This window comes from Argiope bruennichi, chromosome 3 (genome assembly GCF_947563725.1).
Source record: "Argiope bruennichi chromosome 3, qqArgBrue1.1, whole genome shotgun sequence".
In the NCBI taxonomy this organism is placed as follows: domain Eukaryota; kingdom Metazoa; phylum Arthropoda; class Arachnida; order Araneae; family Araneidae; genus Argiope; species Argiope bruennichi.
Window position 1 is genome coordinate 98,499,367 of NC_079153.1, and position 22,336 is coordinate 98,521,702.

Below are 22,336 nucleotides of genomic sequence, written 5' to 3' on the forward strand. Positions count from 1 at the left end.
AATTATCGTTGGAATCATAAAAAAATGTTATTTGTCCGAAATGAGAAAAAAAAAAGTTCAGAATTTCTTTACTATAAATTATGTTTTTTTCATTGTTATATTATAAAAAAAACATAAACAAAAGAGTTTAGCACAGAAGCAAACAAATGCCAAGCTACTTTTTTCTCAATTTTTTTCAGAAATTTTACTTAAATAATGTTTCTCTCTATTAAATGTTTCATTTAAGCTTTTAATCAGAAAAATATAATTTAAATTTATTTTTAATAATTTCTGGTATTAATTTTCACTATGAATAAATTTTGAAATCGTTTCTTGAAAATTTGGAATTGCGTTCATAAAATTAACTCTTCCTTTGTTTATTTTAATCAATAAAATTATTATTTCAAGTTAAGGGGCACTTCGAAAAGAGGATAAGATGCTTCCGGTATGGTGGTTGGATCTCGTCACCCTGGAGGACACATAAATAGGTGGGGGATCTGGCTCCTCCCATTAATGACGGGATGTATTTCCTTCGGGAAGGGTTGTATCGTGGCTGGTGATGACCCTTAAAACTCAACCACGGTTCCTGCCAATGTTACTTTTACAGCGGTCCGGTTATTCAGTTTTCTTTATCCGTGTGCTTTTGGACATGTCAGAGAGTCAGTAATGTGACCTATCTTATTATCTGTATTCTTACTGCATTATAAATGATAATTGTATATATGATGATTATATAGAGCAATGTTAACTAGGAGTTAAATTGACAGCATAAAATAGAAAACAATATTTTTTCTGTCCACAGATTTCTTTAGTGCTTCATTTAATTTTTTTATATAAAAATAGTTTTATTTCTAAATAAAAAAAATGTGTTGTTTTACATAGATATTAATTTTATTAAATATTGAGTATAAAAGATTTAAATAATCGTTATTATCATGGATGGTTTGGTTGGTTTAGTTATAATAACGTTCCGTTTTTATGCAACAATAAGGCTATTTTGGGATAGACCTCGTACTTTTGAACCGCTGTAAGATGAGCAGGCATCCCCTCCTCTCCAAATTTCCATAATGCACTAACAGGCGAACGTCCCCTTGGAATTTACGAGCACGACACCCGCTTACACGACGGTTCTTCGGTGGAATTGGCTCTCGAACTAGAAACGCCTCGATTCCGGAGTCGGGACCTTACCACCAGGCCACAGCGGCCCTCTTTTGTAGCAGAGCATTGATAATCCAAAGATATTTCTAAAAATCTTCGGATTTTTAGATGTATTTTTGGATTATCTCAACTCATTTATAGACAGAATTATGGAATTGATGTTTCTGCCGAGTTTTATTTAAGATTATCAGTAAGAATCACTGGAAGGATAATGTAAGTGCATATATATAAATAAGATTCTAGCTTCCTTATTTGCTAAACACCATGATATGGAAATGCTATTTCAGAAAAAGTCGCAGAATATTATCTGTTAGTATTACTGCAACGATAATTTGATTATAAATCTAATATTGTCTTAGCTGTCTTGCTGTTCCACAAAATGAAACTATTTAAAAAGCTGATTAAGATTGTGGCATCCTTATTCACATGCCAGCCTGAAGAAAATAAGAGAAATGAAAGACTTAAATTTGATGTTTTATGAAAAGAAATGTGTGAAGGAAGACAGATAAAGAAGATATTTTTAATCAATTTTGTATTTGAAAAAGTCATTCATTGCAATAGCCATATATTTGAAGTAATCATTAATTTGAAAGAAATTAATGACGCTTTGGAGTAAGGTATCTGAAAATTTCTAAATTAATAATCACTAGAAAAACAATCTAAAATATAAATTAAATTTCCAATTTTAATTAACCCTTATATTCATTTTGCATAGTATACCATATATACAACTTTATAAAAATATAATACCACTATTAAATCATTTTTAACTTAGTTTTATTTAACACATGACATTTCTAGACGTATTTTATTATTTTTTTTTGATGTTTTTTATAGCGTAAAGAAGCTACCTATATACATTTTTTTTGCATTTCTTCAAAAAAGCAATCTTGCCACGATAAAGGTTAATATCTGGTAACTGCAATAAAGAGCAATTTAATATATTTAAATATCATTATGCTAGGTTTTATTATTTTTAGTTATATAAAATTTGAAGTAACAGACGTAGATAAAGCAAGACCATAATACTATAATTATCAATCAAGTAGAATTAACTTTCTTGGTAATATTTCTTAAAGGGTCGTTTGTGTATACATTAGATTATTTAAATAAATACTAATCATTGTGGTGTCCATTTTTTGACAAAATACCATTTCTGGCAACTTATTTCACACATTTTTGGCCAAGCTACTAGTGTCTATCACTTGATAACACTAATTTTTCTTAGATAAATAGTATATAGTTTGTTATAATTTGCGTCATTGCTTGCATCATTGCATTTAGTGTCTGTATTAGGATTGCAATATTATTCTTCCATAGAAAATACAATTCTTATTTTTCAGTAAAACAATATTCATCTAAAGAAGTAAGCACACATTTTAAATATAGGGTTTCTTTTCAATATGGATTAAATAACATACATAGACCTACAAGATGTAAAATTTTTAGGAAATTCTCGCAAATTAGGAATCAGAAACACAAAATAAGTGAGCGGATTATTCAGCATTCTAGAAGTTGAAAATTGAAACACAGAAATTGAGAATTGCTCGTGAGAGTAAGAGTATGATTATTTTAGCGATTACAAATTCAATTAATTTCTAATTAATTGAATTTACGTCGACTGATAAATTTCTAAATAATTAATCGAAGAAGATAGGAAAAAGAGAGCAAAGTGATAATAATACTGACACCTTGTGTAAGTACTTTCCAATTTAAATAAAGATAACTATGACGATCTTTCTTACCAAAATATGAGATCATATATTCTGTTGCACTGTTCTCCAACTATGACTTTTTAGCTCTGACAAAAACGATGTTCTAAATGAGTAAACTTAACTTTCTAGAACTTCATTTCATCGGCCGCAGTTTGTTGAATTTGTTGCTCACCCAGTTGTAAGACAACAAAATTCAACTGTAACTCTGTCTGTTCAAACATTTAACCAAGAAATCCTGCTACGTTAAATGATTTCCCATAATACTAAATCAAATATTTAATAATTTTTTTCAAGTAGTCTAGATATATTCTAAAGCCAATTGCTGCTTGAAAATATTTTCGGTATTATATATATTATGATGTATGATTTAGATTTGCCTTTTTATGAATTTATCCATTCCATAATTTCAACTTGATATACATTGCGATTTTTTTTTTCTTTTCTGTTGTAATTTTCAATACTTTAAATTAATCAATAAAATGTTCATGAAAATAGTGAAATATATGACTAAAAACTTAAGCATTGTTTTAATTTGAATACATCTCTTAAGTTTTAAGTATCGGTGTATACATTCAAAAAATAGACAATCTAAAATAAATCAGAGCCATTTTCTTTGATTCAAAAATTAATTGACTACCTTAAACATAATTATTTCATTCAACCATTGTATAATTATAAAGCTTCTTTTAAATCGAGGTGTTTTCAAACAGAACAAATGAAAATAGTCCAATGTTCTTGACATAATATCCACAATATTTGACATACTATATTAAATAAGAATTTGGGAATCTGGATATAACACTATGAATACTATGTGTTAATCTGAAGTTACTTCTCATCTTTATATAGAATATTATAACTTAAATTTTTTTTTTAATGAAAGCCAACACATTCATTGAACATCGAATGATTAAAAAACAGCCTTTTGGTCAAAGCCTGATGAGTAATTGGAGCTTATATTCGATGTGAAGAAAACACTCACCACGATGCAGTGTATTAGTGAAAGAATGAGTTCCTTTCAATAAATTACCTTAATAAGCATCCATATACAGTTGGAAAATACTAGATCAGGCAGTCCATCAATTTATTTTTAATTTATTTTCATATATTTCCATTTACTTATTATCAATTTATTTTCATTTATTTCCATTTACTTATTATCAATTTATTTTCATTTATTTCCATTTACTTATTATCAATTTATTTTCATTTATTTCCATTTACTTATTATCAATTTATTTTCATTTATTTCCATTTACTTATTATCAATTTATTTTCATTTATTTCCATTTACTTATTATCAATTTATTTTCATTTATTTCCATTTACTTATTATCAATTTATTTTCATTTATTTCCATTTACTTATTATCAATTTATTTTCAAGCCTGACTTAAAATGAAACAAAGTGTTTACTATGTATTACATATTGGCAATATTGAAATATCCTCAACTTTCAATCAATCGGTTCTTTTATTCGAAACCAAGCACTTGTGAAATGACGAAGAATAAAAATATGGTTTGTTAGTTGTTTAAAGCTGCGCAATGGAGATTTATTACATTAGCCTGCTATGCAATCTGAAGAAATTCGCAATTACAAAAAAAAGTATTACTATGGATGGCGATTCAATTTCTTGACGCGTATTCCTTTTTTTCAAGCAGCTTATTTGCTTAGATGTTAGACATGGCCAATATGTCTGCATACAATTATGATGTTGTTTTATTTGATTCATTAAAAATGCTTATGTACACAATAAATATAGCAGATGTAGTTTAGTTTAGTTATATCAAAGTCCCGTTTTAAAGTAAAATTAGGACTATTTAGGGGCAGACCTCGTAATTTAGAACCGCGGGCAGATGACGAGGATGACACCTGAAAGCAGATGTTAGATATTTTGGTAATTCCATATTTGAAGATTGTCAAAGAAACTTTAATTATCAAGTTAATTATAAGAAATGAAAATAATCAATATTCTTGGCGTTTCAGCGAATCACAAAAGGCTTCTAGTAAATATTTAACGCCTATAATAAATTAAAAAGTAATAAAAATGGAAGATAAATTATAAAATCATAGCAATAATTAGATGTAATTATGCAGATATAAACTGCGTTAAACTATTTTCAAATTATTTCCAGTAATTATTCTTCTCTGAAAAGCACATTTAGTTATAGAAACTAACTAAGCATTTTCTCAAAATTACAGTTTCGTATGTCTTTGACCACGTCGTTTATCATTTTAATGAAATATCAAGAACACCTAGTTGTATATGCAGAAATGAATGTTAAAGAATGCCGTCTGAAGCCCGACATTGTTCAATTTACTTGTATGAATTTGTGAAAATACTATTTTCTTAAATGGAAAGATAAATTGTTCTTAAAAGCCAATGCTAAAAATTCATAACCTGGGAAAAAGACATAAAAGTAATTAAGTCGCAATTGTAGATAAGATCATGCAATTAGGTCATTATTGCTTTAATCTTTTGTTTAAGTTTTGAATGACGTGAAAACAAACGCTGAGTCTTCTGCTAAAATTCTATTATTAAAAAAATTCAATGGCAAAGAAATAGAATGAATTCACGTACTTTTCATTAGAAAACATATTTTTTATGGAAGACTTGTTCCAAAAAAGTGCTTTTAAAAATTAAATTAAGGCTTTCAGAGTGCGATTCAGGAATTGAAAATATTTTCTATAATTATAGAACTTGGTTATTTAAAAATATTATAAGCAACAGTAGTTATATTTATTACTCCGTTCATCCTTTCTGTAGGTTTTAGAGATATTTTCAAGAAGGAAATAAATGATAATTGTAAATTTGATTCGCAAGACCAGACACTTTAATTAATTCAAGTTAGTAAAACTTCATTCATAGAGCACGAATCTTGAACAGGAATGTGGACTGTTGAACCAGGAATGTTCGACAGAATGACAGACAGTTTTTGAAACTGGAAGCGATTTTATGAAATTTGCTTTCATTGAATCTTGCGAACTTCAAGATGGCCTAGAAACACATTCTGCTGCTCTGCAGGCGGAGTTTAACCACTCAATGGAATAAATACCGCGATTAAAATTATATAAAATTTCTTTAGGCAGTGTAAAGACATTTAAATTTTTATTCTAAATTCACTAGGTCTGCGTACTTGCGTAAATGAAATCTCGCTTTCAATGTACCACATCCTTTCATCCATAAAAATTAAATGACCAACTTTTATATTTAATTCTTCATCATTTCATTTATGATGTAATTTATTTTCCTCTCTACTTAAATTTTTCAAAATTATTCATTTCTTCGGGCATCTGGTTATTCTGGCTTTTATAAGTAATTTATAAAGGTAAAACATCCCCCCCCCGTCCTGTTCTAATACACATACACTTATTTTGAAAAAAAAGGGTTTGGGGGGGGGGTGTTGTGCGTCATTCTCTTTTTACTCTTCGACTGAGTCGTCTCTCTCCCACTGAAAGGAATGTCAAATACGTTTCCTCAAAAGTAAATTATGTTTCAAAAACACATATCGAACACAGTTGGTTTGTTGACATATTGAATATTCTCGCATACGAAAGCCGAGTTCTTTGGTGCATGCAGTTTTAGATAAATAAAATGTTTCTATTTTTTCTGCAGCTTAAGGTAAGTAGTTTTTGCAATTGTGTGTTTGAAGGAATGTTTGCATTTCAATACAGGATATTTTATAAAATTGGACAGACCGAGATGAAAATGCAAAAAAAGAATCTAAATTTTGTCTTTTTAATTTTTTATGAGGACATTACATCTAATGATAATATTTTTTTTAATGTTAAATGTAAACGAAGAAGAAATGATTTTCATTTTACAATTGAGGGAAAAGGTTTTACTAGGTTTTTCGAATGCTGAGTTCAGATTTTTATTAAATGCTAAATTAATCGTTCATTTAGTGTGTATTAAATAAAAGTATTATAAATATGTTAAAAGTTTTAAAAAATCCTTCCTATTCCTTAAAATAAGTGTTTCTTGCTTTTTTACTAAAAATAATCATTATTTTATAAATATTAAAATCTGAAGTTTATTTCCTACCGAAAAATTATCTACAAAATATATCTTATTTTTCTTACAGTATAAAAATTAAATCAATTTTACGATTGCAAACCATTTCAACTATAGATATTAAAACTATTCTGAACTGCTTAATGTTTTTGCAAGAATCAATTTCTTTCTTCAAAAAGTCATCTCTCTATATATTTTTAGGTTTTATTTCTAAAGAAATTGAAAATAGAAATTAAGAGGAAATTGAGTGGAATGACATCAGATTGAAATTAAAAATGTAATTCCCTGTTGATACATCTAATAATTAATCATATATTATCTTTCATGATATTGGGAATTGAATTTCTTATTTAAAAAAAAATGCGCAAATAATATTTGAATGTTTTGTCCATTCTTTTCAGCAGCAAAGGAAATTCTGTTCATTGAAATTTTGATAAAATTAAAAAGTAAAATAAAAAGCGATTTGAATTTCATGGCAATAATTGCTTAAAATTATACAAAATTATTTTAAAAAATTGTCAAGATTAAAAAAGAATTAGCTTAATTGGTTAATTCTTTTCGCTTTTAAAGATATAAAATTTATTTCTGTATAATAATAATATTTTCGAAAACTATCGCGATAAAAATTCTAGAATTGATACTACCTTCAGTTGGCTTTTTTTATTTATGACAAAATATATTTTTATCAACAAATTACCAGAAACCCACCGCTTGAATAGGAAAGAAAATTCTTAAAAAATAGAATAAATTATTTATCCATTTTATATGTTGACCTCATAATAGATTATACAAAGATTACCCCAAATGCATTTATTATCAAGAAAATGCAAAAAACAAATCAAATCTATTCCTCCTTTTTGAAAATGAGCACCTATTTTCTTTCCTGCATTCAAAGTCAATCAAAATCATTAATGATTTCTCAGAATGATGACCTACCTCCTTATAGTTACGAATCCGTTTCGCTAATCAATTCTTGGCACCATTTCCCGTTTATTTTGCCTATATCCCTCCAGAAACTCATCGAATCTCCTTAAATAGGAAAGAAGACCTCGTTGATCGTTTCCAACTAATTTTCAGATTTCCTCGAAGGAATTGGAAAGGAAATCAGTGACAATTGTCACTGATTTCCTTTCATTCAACTTCAACATGAAGTCTGAAAGGGAAAAACGAAAGGAGGAAGTTCAAAAGAACCTTTAAATGATTTGATTTAATATGCTTTTTCACCGGCGTTAGAGTTCTCACCTATGCCTCCCAAATCTAGAAAGTCCCAACTGGCAATTTGTTTGCCCTCATTGTCTGAGTATATTGAAGTTTATTAAATTTATTTAACAAAATGTACTTTTTTACCCCATTATATGACTTTCACCATATATTAAATATATGTAATTTTCAGTAGTATTTTAATACACATTTATTTAACTTAACTTATTACTTTCTAGATAGTATACAAAATATAGAGGAAGTATAGTAATCGTTGAAGAATTCGAACTCGAAATTTTGTTCAATCTTTACGTTTGAAACACGTTTTTCCGAAAAACACATTTTACATTATATCTATCTATATGTAAACTCGATAACTAAAAAACGCTTACCTTATTTCTTTCCTTATTTCTAACAATAGATTACATTGTTACCCTGAATTTCCGATCACTTTCATTCCTTCATAAACTATCTGATAGCGTGTTTTTCTTTCATTGTTGAAAGCTAAAGAAGAAAGATTCTATTTAATATACTATTACGAATCTGTGATGCGGCTTCCCAGCATAGTGGGTTTTATAAAAGGTCCCAGAGCTTGGCGACAAACTTAGCGACTTGGCGACTAATTTGGCGATTTTTGCGCCAAAATAGATTATACCCGAAACATCGAGAATTTTCCCGATCCGTCCAGTAGGAACCGAGTTACGCCTCGAACGTTTCTGATTGGTTGAGAGGCTTATAGCCGCCTCCTGAGACCTATAAAAGGAGCTGCAGCTGCCTGGGAGTCGTCGTGAACCAGATCGGAGAGTTGTAGTCGGAACCGCTAGTGCGCTACTGTCTGCAGTAGAGTCTGGTTGTATGCTGTTGTTGTATGCTGCACGTCTCGGCTGAAGATAATCGTCTTCTCTGCTGTATATAGTTGTCGTCTTTGTGCTGTCCTGTGTGTCTTCGTGTAAATAAACGTCTTTGTTTTATTTTCTACTGCTGATTGAGCGTTCTCCACACCATATAACTCCCACTATCCAACCGAACCCGGAAATTTCGTAACAATACATATGTGTAGTTTACAAAAAAAAATGATCACGGTATCGTGAAATTTAGAAGATCGATGCACAGGACATTTGCGTTTTTAATAGCGATGGGATTTTCTCCATTATAAAGATCTATTAAAGATAAACAGAACTTAACTTACACGGCTTTAATATCAGATAATTTGGCGGAATCAAGAACATAGAGCTATAAAAAAACGCTTTAACTGAAATCGATCATAACCAACACTAAAGATGAATCAGCCGGTCGCCTGAGGCGATTATTGGGAAATAGCGTATTAGTAATTAACTTGTTGTGTTTGTATTAGTATAACAAATATATCATTTCTTTTACTCTTGAATTCCGCCTTGCTATTTAACTCTCGCTTTTTTTTTATACAGAAATCATATATATAGTTCTGTCGAATGTTCTAAAGAAATTTAAAAAAAATCATACGTTATTCCATGGAATAAAATGAAAAGTACATTTTAAGAGACTTTTAGTCTATACCCCGCTAACGACTCAACTGAGATGATCCTTCAGATGTATTAAGATGTATCATTTCTTCTTCAAAGCAAAATCAAATAACTCCACAGTATAAAAATACATTAATCATCTCACACAGTCAAAATTTTCTCTATATATCATTTTAATAGTTAGTTCAAAACTCAACGCTTCCTTTAACACTCATTAATCATGAGAACCAAGAATTTTGGTTGATTTAACACTCGAACAATTATTTTGACGACTTAATACTGTTGGAGATATGAACATTGTTTTATTAAAAGAAAAAGTAAAAGCTGGTGATTAATGGTGTGAAAGAAAGGATTAAGCATGTCGTACGCCTGAACGCTTGGAAAAGAATAATGAATTTGAGATGAAATCTTACTTTTATGACCAAACATTATTAAGTTTTCACCACAGCTTAAATCAATTACATTTTTTTTCTTCAATTTACAACATTTTTGCAATTTAAGTAAAAGAAAGCATGTTTTTCAGTTGTTTGAAATCATTTATTTTTGTATCAATTAAACATAGTTAAACTTGTTATGAAACTTATTGAAGACTATGCTAGAACTGTTGACTTTGCTAATCAATACTCAAGAAATTTTAGAGCTTACTATTATGAACATTGATCAATTTGTAACTATATGAAGTAGGAAATGAAACTAAGAAAACGTTATTTCATTTGTAACATTTTCTTAAGTTATTATTAAATGGTTGATAAATTTAACACTGTAACATCTTATAATTAAATTTTGTAAATGTAGTTATTGAAATCCCAAAGAAAATAAATACGAATCACAGTTGTATTTTAAATCGAAGTCGGAAAATGAGTATTAGATTTTTTAAAAATAGACAGAAAGTTTATCTGCCATGCACCAGTTCCTAAGTAATCAAGTTTTAAGTCTTTATATTCTTTTATAGCACTTCTGCTTTTATGTACTTACCTTTTGATAGGTTCTAATAATGTTAATTTGTCTATTTATTTTAATTTGTTTATATTTGTATGATAACATAAATCCTATGAAATATAACTTTTGAAAAAAAAAACTTTGAAAACGCTCTACAAAACAGTCGTTGAAAGCAGTAAACGTAGAACTACCATTTTTGCCACACAATTATTCCCTGTGTAATAGTCATTATAGAAGAGCTTTTTTAAGCTTCATTTTGATTTTCAGTTAAACATATGTAGCTTATATTTAAAAAAATTTTAATATCTTGATTATTAAATTAACAGCATTGTATAGCGCAAAACCCTTTTTAAATTACTTTAGAGTTTTTTCGTTATTTCAAATCTATTTCTCTATAAACTTGCAATTGCAATGATGATGATGTCGTGTCCGCTTTACACGGAAAGGAGGCACAGTAGCTTCTGGGGACAAACACCCCTGAGCAACCGAGGGCAGAAGTCTGACTTCTAGCTCATACGAAGATGAAACTCACAAATTTGCTTGCACAACCCCTTTTTTTCAGGGGGGCACAAACATACACCTCACAGACAGAACACAGATGAAGAACAACCTTGCCCGAACTGTGATTCGAACCCGGGACGCCCAGATCTCGGGGAAGATGCGCTACCGCAATGCAAGGACGCCGGCAGAAATTGCAATACATTTTTAAAATGGTGAGAACATTTATAAGTATATTTATATTTTACACCACTCTTTATTGTTTTACTTATTAGATGTATACTCATGGGCATAGCTACGCTATTAATGCATTTTTTTAGCCAACTTTATCATTATATGAAATTAAAAATAAAATAAGGATGAATAAATGAGACCTAAAAAGACTATCATACTATAATGGTTTCAACCAGTAAAGATCAGAACCCCTTTAAATTTTCTCCAATTTTTTCCCCCAAATACGTAAAATTTGAACATTTACAATAATCCATTAATTTTAATTAGTCAAAATTAGGGAAATATTTAAACTCAAAATTACATATTATTTATTTCTTCTCTACATTCTTTACATTGAAACCATTGTTGAGAAGGGAGAAAAGAGGTACGTTTATTAAGAAGGCAGGCTTAAAGACAAATAATATTGCATATGAAAAAACAAATGCATAAATGTGATTCTTGAATTAAGAGAAATGCAATTCACCATATACTTCTTTTGACTTTTGTTTAACCGATATGCATTTTTTATAACCCATATTATTTGAATGTATGTAGAATTGCATTTATCTTTAATGTTTATGTTCAGATGCAAAATTTCTGGTCTTTTTTATTCATACATAATTTGAAATTGATTACATAAGAAATGTTCATCTTTTCGGAGTCAGGAATAAGTACGATTCGGATTATTTTTTTCTTCGCTTCTCTTATAACTGAACTATAGTCTTCATTATAATAATAATGATCGTAATGTTATGTAGTTGTTAAAATAAATGGAAGGTTTTTTTCTACTTGGATTATTATAATTTTGTCTCCAGCCATGGGTTTCAGTAATCCCAATAAAAATAAATTTGATCACTAAATTATATTTATTTAAATGATGATGATATACCATATAAAGACTTAGTGAGGGAAATAATTCCTGTCTGAAAGCTTTCTGTTCTCTACTTGAAAAGCTTTTCTGTTCTCTACTTGAACAGATACAATATCTGCAGAAATTTATTTACGTCTGATTCCAAGATGAAAAAAATAAGGACACTAATTTCAATTACATGTAAGTAACGAATAATTTTAAAACAAGTTTTGAGCGATTGTATGTGTGCTTAAAATCTATCGCATGTCATTGGAAGAAAATGCATGGGTACAATAATTTCTTATGACAATAAACCTTCTTATAACCCAGTTTAAAACTAATTTATTTTGATTCATTGAAATTCTTTTACATTCTTTCTGATCATCCTTAAATGAAAGTAAGAAATTTTAAAGTAAAGTAAGAAGATCTTAAATATGTATATGTATGCTTTATGTATTTGACAGTTGAGAATTCATTTTATTCCATGTTGAAAAAATAACAAAATGTAATTTATAAATATTCACACACATACACACACACGCACGCACGCACACACACACACACACACACACACGCACGCACGCACACACACACACACACACACACACACACACACTAAAAATCTTAGAACAATTCAATTACTTTAAAGAAATGTTTTATCTTTGAATGAATCCACAAGGTTGTTTTAATTTACTTTGAATATGCTAACAAAAAATCCAGGTATTGTTAAATTGTACATCAAATAATTTTTTTCATAAAAGCATATCGAAAACATAATTCACATCTATTTTGTAGGTATAAAATTTACATCTAACTCTCACATATGTTCCAAGTATATTTATCTCTGTTTTTCTTTTTCTCCCACATTTTTTTAATTAGTTATCATGAAGAATATTATGCCACCCTTAAGAATAAATAAAATATTGATCATTTTAAAGGAGAATGAAGTAGAGGATTTACTTCTCTTTCTTGCATTTAATGCTAAGTAATAGCAAATAAGAAGTTAATAATTATTGATATTTTATCATTTCACTTACTATGATAAAAGCGTTTTCGTAGAACACACAAAAGTGGAAAATCGTTGCGAAAATTGATCCTAAAACATATGTAAAAATTTTTTAATTAAAAATTCATTATTTGTGTGCATTTATAAACAAAACTCCTATCTTTTTAGATGAGAATGTGTTTTATTTAAAATTCGAATCGACACAAAACATTTGCTTTCTTCTCTGAAATTTTTATTTTAAGTATCCTTTTATGATCAAAAAGAAATATAGGCTTTAGAGAACTCTACTAATGTATTTTATTGTAAGATTATTTTCTATAATCAGTGCTTTGGCTTTGTTGTATTTGGAAGCCTTCGGAAATGTAATGTTTAGCGATGTTATTGTATGTTTTTGAAAAGTAGAATCCAATTAAGTGACTCAACTTTTTTGGAGGATTTCCTTTTTTACTATGCATAAATGTTGTTTTAAAAACTAATTGAGAAAAAAATTGTAATTAAAGTGTCAATGCTTTGAAATACATCTTCTCACTTTTCAAAAGGTAATGGAAGGCAAAGAAAAACATCTGTATTGTCTGAAAGAATTTTGTTAGTAAAATAGAATCACTGTTATATTATTCGAATCTTAGTCTTTTTTGAGGAAATTCGAGAATATAGAAAAATTCTATGTTCCAATTTGAAAAGATTTGTAGGAAATTTAAATTTCAGTTAAACTTGTTGGGTATTTTAAGCTAAAAAAAGTTTTTTCATCTTTTGTATAATTGTCTAATTAACTTAGCATATTCATTGTTAAAAATAAAATCAATCATTTATAAGTTATAGAACAAAGAGATATAATGATAAAAGTAAGAAATCTTACTCAGTTCATCAAAATATACATGTTTGGTATTATTATTTAGATACATGAGATTTGAAACTTCATTGAAATGATTCGATCGTATTAACTGATAAAGAAAATAATGGAAACTTTTTTCTTTTCTTCACCAAACTCCGTCCACATTCAAAATCTTTTTTCAAATCAACGGAAATCTGAGATTCATACAAGATTAGTTGCCTTTGGTGATCAAAAGTTGTAAAAAGTTAATTAATGGTTGCAAAACTGCAACAGAATTAATGATTGCTAAAAGTTTGATTTAAATATTTTCTATAATTATGTCGCAATTCCAGCACATTTATTTTTAGCATCAAACTTTAATAAAAATACAACTTACACTATTTTAGATAGTTTTATGCTGTTCTGTTTACTGTGCGATGAATTTTCCTACTTTTCTATTTATATCTCTATAAATTCAATTATAATGAAAGAAACCTTAACCATATGAATTTATAACTTCTAAAATTGGCTTGTTTAAAATAAAAAAATTACTTGATGAGAATTGTTCCTAAAGAAATAAAAGTATCAGAATATGTAAGTGAATTTGGACTTTAAATAAAATATTAGTCATCATATACAAATCAGATATTTTTTTATTTATTTTTATACATATTAGATTTTATAGTATACAAAATACAACCCAGTTTTATAGATGTACTTTTGTCCCTAGATGGCGCTACTGACATAAGACATGCTCTTTCGGCTTAAAATCATTGACTTCGTCAGCGAGCTTGTGTATGACAAGTGCCATAAGAAACAACAACTAAAAAAAAAAAAATCAATGACTTTTTTTAGGGGGGGTACAGGAGTACTAAAAAGTGTCACTTAGTCTAAATTTATTTAATAATCCATGTGTAATAAACCTTCACTAACAACAAGTTGTTATAACATCCTCTCTCATTTTAAGACCATGAAGTGAAGGAAAAAATAGAAGGAATAATTTCTAGAGTTTCTTTGTTCTTGCCCTTTTGATACATTTGGCGCTTCATGAAGCGAGGCCTGATAACTGGTAGCATCTGGTAAAAACCGAATGTAAAAATTCACCTTATCTAAAAAACGCCTCAAGTCTCGTGCAGTTTTTGGAACTGGAAAATTCTGAAGATCCACGATGCGATCTGGAAATGGGGATGTGAATTTTATCTCAAGATTGTCGGCCAATGAACGCAGGTGTCTTAGGTACTGAGATGATTTGCGATCTTCCAATTCTTCAAATCCCAATAACTGTCGCACCCTCTGTTCTTCGGAAAGTCGATCGATGAGTTGCTTTTTCAGCGTTTCGTACATTGCTATAGACGGAAGGTTGGTAATGATATCGTCAACTTTAGACACATATCTACTATCCAAGTTAGTCACAATGTAGTGGAACTTTGCTGCATCAGAAGTTATGCGGGCTAGCGCAAATTGCGATTCTGCTTGAGCGAACTATATGACTGGTTTGTCGGGCCAGAAAGGAGGTAATTTTGGAGCAATTCGATAAACAGTGGGTATATCCATTGAATCATTTTCCTCATCAGGAGGCTATATCCCTTGAAGCTGCTGAATTGTTTCTTACAACTTTGTACTTTCTTTTTTCAAGCTCACTTCTTCACGCATGATGAAATTTGAGTTAGTAGGCAGAAAATCGGACGGTTTCCTTGAAGCGTGGCGAAGTTCAACTTTTGGGACTTCAAGACTGGGGAGAGCGTCAGAGATGGCGCTCCAGTAGGTCCAAATTACGGAATTTCAGCGACGTTAAGAGAACAGGGCAACATAACCAGTGGAGACTAGTAGCGACATCAGTGGCGGAAAGTAGAAGCATTCAAGAGCGAAAGGAACGTGAGACAGAAGCAGAGTCCAGGCTGGAGTGCGCACCAAATCTCCACAAGATGAGCGATCAAAAAAACGATAGAAGCTGGTAACCATTCAAATAAGACAACTCTGTGTAAACCAACATTATTTATAATCGATATTTATATGTAGAGCATAAATAATTTAAAATAGTGGTAATTATAAAACATTAAATATAAGTGGTACGATTTTGTTACAAAATAGTGGTAAGAATGTTTTCATTAAAAGTATTGTTAAGGATGTTGTGCAGCCACACATATTTTGAAGCGTGAGTTAAATTTAAAAGTAGCAAACGATATTTCTTATTAAAAATAATAAACTTTCGCCAAGGATATTTATTCCCAAAATTATATTTTCAAAATTTATTTATCGAATCCGTTCTAAAAATGTGTATATAACTTCTTTATTTATATATTATTACTATTAATGACTTTTACTGGGTTTTATTTTCCTTCTTTGGATATAATAAGTTGGCCTTAAAGTTAAATAATTTCAAATAAAACAATTAAAGAAGTTATTTCTTTCTTTTAAATATCTATTTGTATATTTTTATTAATCTTCACTTGTTTCATGTTTAAAAAGATCGATTTTTCTAGTCGATATTACTGAGCGCGGTTGCTTCCCATGTTAATACATTCTTTTTGAAATTTTTGTGATGAGTTTATTAATTTATGAGTTAACTTATTGTACTTTTTATTTTGTCCAAATGACACCAACTAATGAAGAATTTAAGAAAAAAATCTGAATTCGAGATACCACAATATTTTTTTTAATGAAATATAAATTACGTTATTAATTTACTTCATTAAGTTATAATTTGTATTTTAAAGATTTTGATTTGTATATTTTTTCTAAAATAAGCGAAATTATTTAAATGATACTAGAGGAAGTGATCACCTCACCAATTTTCGGGCATTTTCTCTGATGAAGGCTTTATCTCCCTTTCCTCGCTAACAAAACTATGGTATGAACGAATGCCTGGAAATGTATTGGCGAACAGTAGTACAGGAATACTTTTTGGCTTAAATATAGCAATTTTACAGAATCTATCGTAAGAATATGTATTTTTGGATGCCATTTTTCCGACTGCTTGAAACCAAAATTTGACTTGGAATTACTATTGTAGTCACAACATCACATACCGAAATGCATTTATTTAAATCCTTATTAAGTTATTTTGATCCCATACAGGCGAAAGTACAGACATACAGGAGGTCAAATCTTTGATAGATTTCATTCAAAATTTCATACAAATCTACATTTTAGATGATTGTTGTTATTTCTAATAGCACTTGCCATAGACAAGTCCACTGACTTTAAAAGTCCTTGATTTTTAAGCTAAGGGTGCGTCTCTTGTTTTATCAGTACTGCCATCTAGGCCCAAGAGTACGACTTGGCTACACGCACTTAGCTGCACACACGTCACAACCCTTTTTACGGCTCGGATTTCATTCATGCATTTCATTCGCAGATCGCAAATTAGACCTGAATTACAGAACGATCACCCCTGATCTAGCGCCCTCAGTGGCAGCACTCTCGACATGGAGTCATTGCGACCACGACAGATTCATACGTGCACCAGCCACCACACACACGGAGGGCCTTCGGCCCGCGGGGTTCGAACTCGCAACCCAAGGGACGCGAATCCAAAGCCCTTCCAATCAGGTTATCCTGATTCGCAGATTAGATGATAAACATGCGTACCAATTTTTTCATCAAGCTCTTTACGTTTTGTAGTTATCGAGTTCAATTCTACTCGAACAACAGACAAATAGACAAACTTCCTATGAATATGAATATGAATATGAATATGATCAAAAACCGCTTATCAAATTTCATTGATCCAGTTACAAATGTTTTGTGTGCATTGTATTGACAGGTAGATAGGCAGACAGACAAAGATTCATAAGGATTGAAAAAAATATGTTTTACGAACCTAGGAAGGTATGAAATGTGGCGATACATCAAAAACTGCTGTCCGAATATTTTGACGTTTATAATATTACAATCAGTATAGAAGAAAGTGCAAGTTGTTTTCGTTCATTAAGAAAACTAGTTATTTAAAGACTATTTTGCTTAATTTATGGCTGCAAATGTTGTTATTGATATTTTATAAAAGTGATTTAAGATAATTGCTGTTCTCTGCGCTTTGATAAGAATTAAAAAAATGGATTAAACCAGTGTCAATATTCTTCCTGCTCTTATTTTCTATGAATTCACTATAATGAATCTTCGAATGTGATTTTATGAACTATAGAAATCGACTTTAATTAATAATTTTCAGAGTCAATTTACTGTCACCATAGCACTAAATAACAGTGTATCAAAATTATTAATAGTTTTAAATAGAAAAGTAATAAAAATCAATAATTAAAAATATTTCATTAATAATTATGTGCATATTCAATTATTTTATTTTAAATATTATAATATTTTCAAATAATTACAAATTCGTTTAATCTGATTTTGTGTGCTCTAAGTTTAATTAGGTGAAGCCTTTTTTTAATTGATGATGGCATTTTTGATCAGATAAACTGCGATTGATACATTTTATTAGATTTTTGTATCCATGCTATAACAGAAATGCATAATTTATTTTATTCCAAATAGAAATGTGTAAAAAATAAAACCTTCCTTTATTCTGTTATATCAACATTTTTATATAAAATATTTTATTAATATCTTTATACATTCATGGAACATTCAAGATCTTTTTACAAATGAATATCGTGAATATAGTTCAAACTAATCTATGAACTGAAATCTTTCTTATTCCCTTTATTTTTCGTATGTCAATACATGTGAATGTGTACATCACTCTTACGTTTCGCATCATTTTTCTTTATTTTTTTTCAGATTTTCATTCCTCCTTCTTCTTAAGAAACTTGCAAGCAGTGGTATTATTCATATCCATTTCATGTCAAATTGGCAATGTCTTTAAAGAAAATTGAAATGAAAAAGCAAAAGAGAAAATTTCCTTCCCCCCAAATGCATATAAAAAATACATTTTGAACTCATTGGTAATTTCTTCCGAGTTCAGATATCAATTTCCTTTTGAAAGATTCAGACTTCTATCAATTCATTGCTTTTTATAGATTCACATTTTTTACGTCTTCATTTTTGCATTTATTACAATATCGATTATCTTGTATCGATTGCAATATCGATTACAATAGAATCTGACTTTTTCAAATAGAATCTCGCTTTTTCTTTTCCCAATATTTTGCTCAAAAATTTCCATGGGGGAATTGGCACTAGTAGGCTCAACTTTGATGAGTTAAAATTCAATATTGATGAATTCATGAGTAATGCATCACTTATTAATTTGTAATCTGTTGTATTATACAGTTGAACACCAATACATTTTTGTTGATTTAGCATTATATTTTGTTTTATTTATTTATTTAAATGTTTTTTGCTATGAAATATTTCTAATTTAGCTTTATATAGTTATTCCGATGATATTCTGGCATTTGCAATTAATATATGCATATTTAAACAAACTATAATCAATGTAATTATTCTAAATCTTGGTGTATAGAAAAAAATTCTCTTTCTTGAGCCTTTATCAATGAAACTCTTCCTTAAACGAACTATCTACTAGAAAATTCAAATGTCTTTTGCATTAAGTCATTTAATAAAGTCTCCGAATCTTTCAGCTGTAATATCTCAAAGTTAATATCTGAATCTATTTTCAGTGCTCTAAGAAACATACAAGATTTTGATTGGTAATAATAGAATGATTTTAAATAGAAATATTTTTTAGTACTTGTGGGTTTATTTTTAAATTGATAAATGCAAAATTATGTAAAAATCGTTTTGATAAATAAATAATTAATTAATATTTAAACTTCTATCGATATTAACTGACATTTTGTTTATCTGACATCTTATGATTCTAACAGCTTGAATAGTTTATGTGTATAGTTCACGTTCAAAAACAGAGCACCTTAAGCAAAACTTTTTAAATTACTTCAAGAAACGTCTTCTTTATAGTTTCGATTTTTTTGTACTAAACATTAATACGACTGATTTTGCTCAATAAAATATTAACTACCTGTTTATTTTCTGATAGTTATCATTCAAAATGTATTTAAGTAAGTAACTGAGTATAGTTGCAAATGGTACGAAATATTATTTTCACTACATGTATAAAATGTTAAGAGTTTTTTTGTGTGTGTCTCTCTCTGTGTGTAATGCGAATTGGCAGTTTTGCAAAAATAATTCTTAATTCACTTTTTTGTATTTGTAAAATTCATGATCTCTGCTTAATAAAACTGTTGAATATATGAATGAATTAATTGATTCATTAGATCATGTAGGCAGAAAAAAATGTTACCTAGATGTGGAAGAATTAGCAAAGAAACAATCATCAACGATTCTTTATGGATTTGAAGGACACGGCTAAAAACTCCAATGCAGCAGAAAAAAATACCATGGACCACTTTATTTACAGATTCTTTTGAGTTTCCTCTGTTTTTCATTCCGTGTTTGTGGTGTCCTTAATTGTCGCTGATTTCCTTTCCAGTTCCTTTCGAGGAAACCTGGAAATTAGCTGGAAGTGGCCAACTAAGTCTTTTTTCCTATTTGAGGAAACTCGTTGAAGCTCTGAAGGGAATTGAGCAAAACAAATCCGAAATACTATAGGGAATTTCTCAGCGAATAAGATTCCTAAATATAAAGAGAAAGGTGACATTTCGGAAAAGTAATTAACGATTCTTCTTGAATATGGATGGGCTAAAAGAATAGGTACTTATTTACAAAAATGTGGAATATGCTTGATTTCAATTATTCAAATTTATTTATGCATTGCATAAATCTTAAAGTTGTAAAAGTTAATTATTTAATTTTGATTTATATATAGGATGTTTCTTATAAAGTTACTTAAAAAAATTTTATTTCTCATTTTTGTGGTGATTTTATTGTGGGTTATCAATAAAAAAAACAATTTTTAACATATAATAAGAAAAAATGATAGCAACAATATTTTTTCTGCATTATATATATTTATATATATCAATCTGATGTTTAAAATATCATAACACCTAAAATAGTTTTATCTTCTGAAATGTTTAATAATAATAACGATGAAAATAATTCGGAATAAAAATTTAAGGGGCCTTTTTATATATGCAACTGATAGCTAAATTTATTCGTTTATTATTGATATTTATAAATAACTTTACTTTATCAAACTTTAGTTATGAATATCTAGGAATAAAAATGCAATAAACGTTTTGAGGCGATTGGTTTTTCAAACAATTTGTTTTTCAATACATAATAAAACAAACAAACAAAAAAATTAAATCTGTGAATGCTCCTTGTGAAAATTGTTAATCGTCTGCTTCTATATGCTTCTTTTAATATACTTCAAGAATTCTGATAATTAATTTTGCCAATTCTTTTATATATTTTTGTCTGTATTCTCCAACAATAAAAAATGCTGTAAAAAATTGTCTATGAAATTATTTTGAAAGATTTACTAATAGGCGAGAAAAATTGTATTAAAATAAAAATGTTGCAAAACATATTTATCAATATATAATAGAAATATTTGGAGATAAATGTAAAGAACTTCAGTTTCACGGAAGTCTAGAACATAATTACTTATAAAAATCCCTACTCGAAAATCTTCAATACCTAGTATATTTATTAAAGTTTGTAAAATTAGCAAAAATTAAAGGAAAAATTGCATGATATTGAAAATGATTTCGTTGAAAAGTTATGATTTTGAATTTCATTGTGGTACATAAGTATCTTTTGTGGGATATTTTGTTTTGAGAATAAACATAGAAGCTTTAGCTGATTTCTAATCAAATGTATTTTCAATTATTTTGGCATTTTACAAGACTGATTGCATACTTCTATCTATCTGAAATATTAAACTTTTAGTAAATTCGTCCTGCTGTTTAGAGGGATAGGAGAAACATGCATAGGTAGAAGCAATTTCATTTATATTTAGATTTCCCATTTGATGCTATACATTTTATTACCATTTTGTTCATTATTTTTCAATTTAAATTATTAGAAAAGATATAATAATTATTAAAATAATTCGTTATTTTCGAAGGTACTCTATTCGTTATTTTCTAAGGTACTCTATTCGTTATTTTCTAAGGTACTCTATTCGTTATTTTCTAAGGCCGCAGTGGTTCTCTTTTCATTTTTTTTATTATAGTCCAGGAAAACTGGTAGATCTAATTTTTATCTATCGCTGTTATCTATATTTATCTATCGCTAAATTTATTTATTAGTTTTTCTTTTTAGTCCTTAAATTTGAATTCATTATTTATAACATTATGGAAACATAAAATATTTTTTTTACTTTCAAATTTTCTATGTAGTACATTTTCGTGGAATTAAAATCTAATGTGATTGATTATTTGAGAATTAAATTCTAAATATTTTTTTTAAAAGTATATAGTGAACAATTTTTTTAAAACTTTGAATGCTCTAGTAAATCAGAAAGCCAATGAAAAGTATGTTACAAAATCCCATGTTTGCCTGAAACACATCAAAATAAAAGTATGCAATTAAAATAAATGTTTTTAAGATTAGATAAG

At 28.8% G+C, this 22,336-nt stretch overlaps 1 long non-coding RNA gene across 1 annotated transcript in view; it reads left to right on the forward strand.

Moving 5' to 3' along the window:
- The window catches only part of LOC129963970 (uncharacterized), a 124,226-nt gene extending 105,468 nt beyond the window's left edge, over positions 1–18,758 (forward strand). Inside the window, exons 2-3 of the long non-coding RNA XR_008784044.1 lie at positions 11,071–11,221; positions 18,630–18,758. This is a non-coding gene — a long non-coding RNA (uncharacterized LOC129963970). The remainder of the gene's footprint in view (positions 1–11,070; positions 11,222–18,629) is intronic.
- Positions 18,759–22,336: the final 3,578 nt, after the last annotated feature.